Source organism: Cyprinus carpio, chromosome B10, assembly GCF_018340385.1.
Source record: "Cyprinus carpio isolate SPL01 chromosome B10, ASM1834038v1, whole genome shotgun sequence".
NCBI classification, from domain to species: Eukaryota; Metazoa; Chordata; class Actinopteri; order Cypriniformes; family Cyprinidae; genus Cyprinus; species Cyprinus carpio.
Genome location: NC_056606.1, coordinates 17,943,472 through 17,949,496, shown reverse-complemented (window position 1 = coordinate 17,949,496; position 6,025 = coordinate 17,943,472).

Genomic DNA, 6,025 nt, shown 5'->3' with positions numbered 1-6,025 from the left:
TACATATATAATTATTTAAAAATAACTTTTTTATTTTTTTTTTTTTTTTTTGTATGTATTGTATGTATGCTGAGCTAACTTTTTTTCCCCGTACTATGTAAAATGTCCACCACAAAAAGCTTTTCCTTTTTCCACAACTGAAACATTTATGAAGAACATCCTATTATATGTATTATTGATGAATCCAGAAATGTAACTGCTAATTTCACACTATATTAATCTACAGCCAAATCAGGACCCTTTCCATTTTATCGAGGCAAAGAAAATTATACAGTCTAAGCACAAAATTGGATTTGTGGCATTGAAATGTCCAGTTATAAAGTATATTTTCTTACAGCGGAATTTAAAGGAACGTCAGTGTAATCTATCAGGTATCTTTCTTGGAAAACTTGCTGAGGTCAAGAGGGTTTTCACATGCGATCGCAAGGCAACAACATTTACTGGAATGTTCTATAATCGTAGCTTAGTTAGATTTACAGTGCTTTATTTTTCATCAGGAATGAAACTATAGCTGTTATGTGGTGATAAAGGCATGACGTTTAAAAAAAAAAAACCTGAGTGTCATATTTTTAGCCAATGAAATGTATCTTTTTACAATTTCGTATAATTCGTTGTTTTGTATCTTATCTAAAAATCCTATATGTAGCATTCACGAATTTACGGTGTTGACAAGAATTTGAATATTGAAAGAGATGATACAGTTTGTCCACCAAAGCCATGATGGGTAATTATGATATTTATGGAATATAAATGTTTCAGGATACTGTGTGAATCAGATGCTCTACTGTGGGAAGGGATAGGAATTCAGTCTGAATCTTTTGTTATTTTCATTTTTTCTGTTTTTTTTTTTTTTTTCCTTCAGATAAAGGCCATCACTTGAGTCTTAAACATTATCCAAAAAAACCAAACCAACAAAAAAAAAACAATTACCAATTTTATTCCATGTTCACTGTACGATTCATGTTTTGACAATGATTAGATACATTTATGTAAATATTGCTTTCAAGATAACTATTTTGTATTGTTCAAGACAAAAAAAAATTAGTTTTTAACGTCTTTCATTGTACATAAGAAACTGTAATAATGTGAATATAGGTACTGGAGGACGACACTTTTCTGCATGTCTATGTTGTGCTAACGATAATCTTTGTTCACATCTACTGCTCTGTCCGAGGCTCTTTGCTGCCTGTAGCATGCACACGCATGGGGAGTCCCTGTGTTATGGGGAAATGTCAAGTCTTAAAATAGATGTTTTTATCATGGAGAGATGGGTACTTAAACCATAATCGTCTGCAAATGCAGTCCTTGACTGTTCAAACCTGTGGGAATATGTGCATATTTTTTCCTGAATGGTTTTGTTTGTTCTCGGTTTTAAAAAAACAACTAAAACAACATTGCTTTGTTTAATTTAGAGACAATCTGCAATGTTGTGGCTCTGCATTGTGAACTAAAAAAACTTGTTTTCATATACTCCTGTGATGACTGGAGCCTTTTGGTTTTCTTATGTTCTGTCTTTGGTGTTTATTTGCACTGATAGCGTAATAAAATATTGAAATGCACAGAACTGAATCAAGGTTTGTCATCTTTTGGCTATATTTACATATGCAAGGTTACAGCGATTTTTAATAAATAACCTTACAATGAGGCCAGAGGTCAAATTTTAACCCTTGACAGTTGTTGGTTTTACAGATGAACATGAGTGAACCAATCAAAAACAAGTTTTCTATTAGGAGGTTGTTGTTTTTTTTTACTAAGTAAAAACAACACCTAAAATCAACTAAACTAGAAAACAAGTAAAACAAAACCTAAAAATATTTGAATTGAACCACCAGCATTCATCGTGACAATCACAATCATCAAGTGAGCACAATATATAAAAAGACTTTCCAAACTGGTATTTGCATGACTGCCAGTTCTCAACAATAGCAGGAAAGAGATGGTAAGGAGAAATTGGAAAACATTGTTTTATAATTACGGGAAAACAGGTAGTGCCTTGTCCAACCATTGTGAGAGAAATTCATTGATCTCAATTTTGCACTTCCTTTCGGCCACTTGAAACAAACTTCAGAATAAACATTACGAGACAAAATTGTTGCATTGCATACATAAGGATTATAACATTTGCCAAATGTCCTGTACATGCATTTTTAAGACTAAAAAAAAGTCAACAATTTATCAAGCCTAGAGGCATTTATTTTAAAGAAAAATTACACAAGCACACATTCTATTTAAAATATTTCATAGAATCAATTTGTTAGGTTTCAAATTACACAATATAAAACAATAGAACTGTATAATACATGCAAAAATGACTCAGAAAAGTGACGTTTTGATATTTTGTTACCATTTTTAAGTCTGATGAAAATGTCAAACTTATTTAGGGGCCGCTGTAAAGTGATTTTACATTTCACTGCATGTTTCCACTTCCAAGCTCTTTCTGAAGGAGAGGCTTTTGTCTGCCTTCCTTCCCTTTCCTTAATCCTCTAATAAGGTTTCTTTTCTTCAACTTCACATAACCTTTCCTCCATCTGAACTTCTCCATCCAGAGATACTTATCATGCTTGAACTGCCAGTAACCCCCGGTTTCCTTTTGGCTTCAAAACAGAGAAGAGCACAAATCAAAAATCCAAACCTATGACACCATTTAAACCTGCACAACTGCACAAACGGCTGTTTGTCTGTCTCACATCCTCCGACATCCTGGACTGTGCCGGTGGACGGGGGGTTTGGAGGCAGCCCAGAAATCTACTTACAATTTAACTACAGCCCACTACACAAAGGAAATGGTTTGGTCTTCCAGGAAGACAAAGTACTTGGGTCAGCAAGGTTCAGCAGGTTGAGATGGAGGTTTGGAGCCGCTGTGTGTATTTCCTGCATTGAAGCACGGCCTCCTGGGTCAATGTTTAACCTGAATCCATTGCAATCCACAGCTGCTGGTGGAGAAAACACTCATTCACAGGTGCTTAATTACAAATGCTCCAACAATCCTCACAGCCCCCATAAAAAAAAAATCAAAGACAAATAAATAATAGTATAAATATAATATCCCAACTAAAGTCCCCATGAAATCAAAATGAAAGTTTTTTGGGTGTTAGTATCAATATGTTAGTCTTAGGGTTATCTGTAAGGCAGTGTGCTTCAAAACGGTGACAAAATTCGAATTTAGAAGATATAAGCATTGAAAGCTTGCAGTTCGTCACTTCCACAAAAATGGCTCAACGATTTTTTTTGACGTCACATTGTGCTTCATCTTCTCATTAAATCTTCTGACCAATCCCTTTCATAGGCAGTCTCTTTTGGCTTGGTCTTTGATATTTAAGCACAACTTTTCACCTAATAAATATTTTATTTGGAATAATTGTAATATTTTGTACAAGAATAAATCTATATTTTTTCAGAATTGGTTTGATAAAAATATCTTGTTAGTCAATTAATTAATTCTCAAGGATTATTGTTTTCATATAAGGAATTTCTAGATCATTTTTAATTTCCTGTTTCTCCCAAAGAATTTTCAATAGTTATGGGTTCAATCCCATCAGGTGCTCTTGCTTTATTGAGAGGAACTCAATCTCTACTTCCAATCTCTTTGAGTATGGTTAATACTTCTGTTGGCAAATTATGCTTTGCTTTTCCTTATAAAAAACAATAATAGATCACTCCGTTCACTATTTCAGCAAGACTTTACCACCGGTGACCACTTACTGGAGTAATGTAGTTGGTAATATTTGTTGGAAAAAAGTGTGGATGCGTCCACATCTCTTTTTTTAACCAAGTAAAAGAGATTTCTTTTCAAATAATTCATAAATGCTACCCTGCAAATCAATACACGAAAAAGTTCAAAAAGGATATTTCCTCCAGTTGCTCTTTCTGTGACATCTCTGATGAAACTGTAGTTCATCTTTTTTGGCATTGTCCATTTACGAAAATGTTTTGGCAAGATGTTTTAGGATTTATTAGGTCTGAAATCTATAATGAATGTGTGTTGTATTGGAAGAATGAAGTCCTAGGCTTTGTTGATTTTGACCAATCTAAAAAATGTCATTTTTATGTGATTAATCTGATCTTGTTACTAGCAAGATTCCATATTCATAAATCTAAATATCTTAATGCTAAACCTCTCTTTCTTATATTTGTGAAAGAACTTGAAAAATACTTCTTCTCAATTAAGTTGTCTGAGAACAAAAAAGCCTTAAAAACATTATCTGTTTGTAACTCTTTTCCTTTTTTCAGTGTCATGTAATTCTCATAATTTGTTAATGTTTAAGGTAATTTATATTATTTCCCCCATTTTTTATTTATTTATTTATTTATTTTTTTGTATTCTGTTGTTATCTGTTATCATTGTATATTGTTTTAAGCATTAATAATAAAAAAAAAATCTTCTGACCAATCAAATGCTCTCTAGAATCCGAAGCGTCGGCTGAGATCGGTTCCTTGTTCACAGTGTAGTATTTGTTTGTACAGTGAATGGCTCGTAGTTCACAATGTAGGTAATAGGGAACGATTCAGTGCAAATGAGGTCTGGTTTCACGTTGTTTCAAGCGAACCGCGGCAGCTTACACACTCTGATCCGGTCTATGGCTCCGGTTCAGAGACACAATCACATGGAGTGGATCATATGCGCGAGTCGGCATATATTAAAACCTTTTACAACTACACAGCCTCAGCATGATTATGACCACTAGTCTGTTTTACTAAGAGTTTGTTTTACTAAGACTAACAGCTGGTTGCTGAAGCCACGCCCACCTAGCTTGACGGCAGTGTCAGCAGCGGCAATCCACTTGTCACTCAAGTGGCCACGCCTTTAATTGTGCAGAACTTTAAGGCTTAATATAATTTAAACGGATGAGTTATGAAACAAATTTCACCCGCTCACAGTTGTCATGAAGGGCAAAATTAGCTATACAGACCAAAATCATCTTATTCGTTCGCTCATTCAGATGTTCAATATCTAAGAATCCTTTAGTAGTTCACTAGCCTTCTATCTATCCATCCATCTATATATTTTATTTGTCTATAAAATCTAAAATCCTTTGAAATTCAAATTCAAGGCTTCTTAACATACCCCCCCCCCCCCCCCCCCACACAAAAAAAATTAAAACAAGCTAAAATTCAAATTTTGTCTCAACAAACTTTGCTTTTATAACTAGTTAGTTTCTTGTATGTGAGGCTCTTTGAATTCATTCATTTTAATTCTACTTCCTTATAATTCTGTATCAGTTCAAATTCAAGATATGAATTGTAATATAAAAATAATTTTCAATTAAATTCTGAATGCAGCAAAACCTGTATTGTTTGTTGCGATTACTATCTTTTCTTCTTTTTTAACAAGAAGCTGCTTAAAACAAGGTACATTGTGAAAAGCCTGTGTAAATGAAATCAACTTTCTTTTATATGAGCAATAAGCCAGGCTGTGCATTGTAGCAGTTTTCCCCCATCTAAGAATTTTTCCCCAATCTCATTTTTCTGTATCAACACAAACAGCCATTAACTTTGGTAAAATCACTCTAACACGTCCTCATCTAGCCTCTTTCTTTAATCAGTGCTGTGTGCTGGAGATATTCTTTGTTTCCATTGTTTCACCCGCTCCCCTGTGCTGGACGCTGGTGAAGGTGAGCTTCTTGAAGTCTGTGCCAGAACCTCAGGGGCTGTGACCTTTGTCTCTCTCTCTGACATCTTTAGCTCACTCCCTGTGGTTGATCTGCAGTTGCCCTGCAGCTGTGACCCCCTCCCTCCCATTTCCCAGCAGCCCCCTCTTCAAAGGCCACCAGAAATGTGACAGCTGGCAGAAGAACTTCTCCTTTCATTAAGAGTGCTCACTGAGCCCTGTTGTTGATCACGGGCAACTGGTGGTGTGTTGACCTCGTGCCACGGAGCATAAAAGAGCTTAAAATTGATTCACACTTAACTTATGTTGGAGTTAACGTTTCATGGCTTAATGGCACGATAAATGGACTGGTACTTCAAGTTCAGTGCTGGAACAGATGTGATCTTGTGACCTTTGATAATGTAAGGCGTTGTTCAT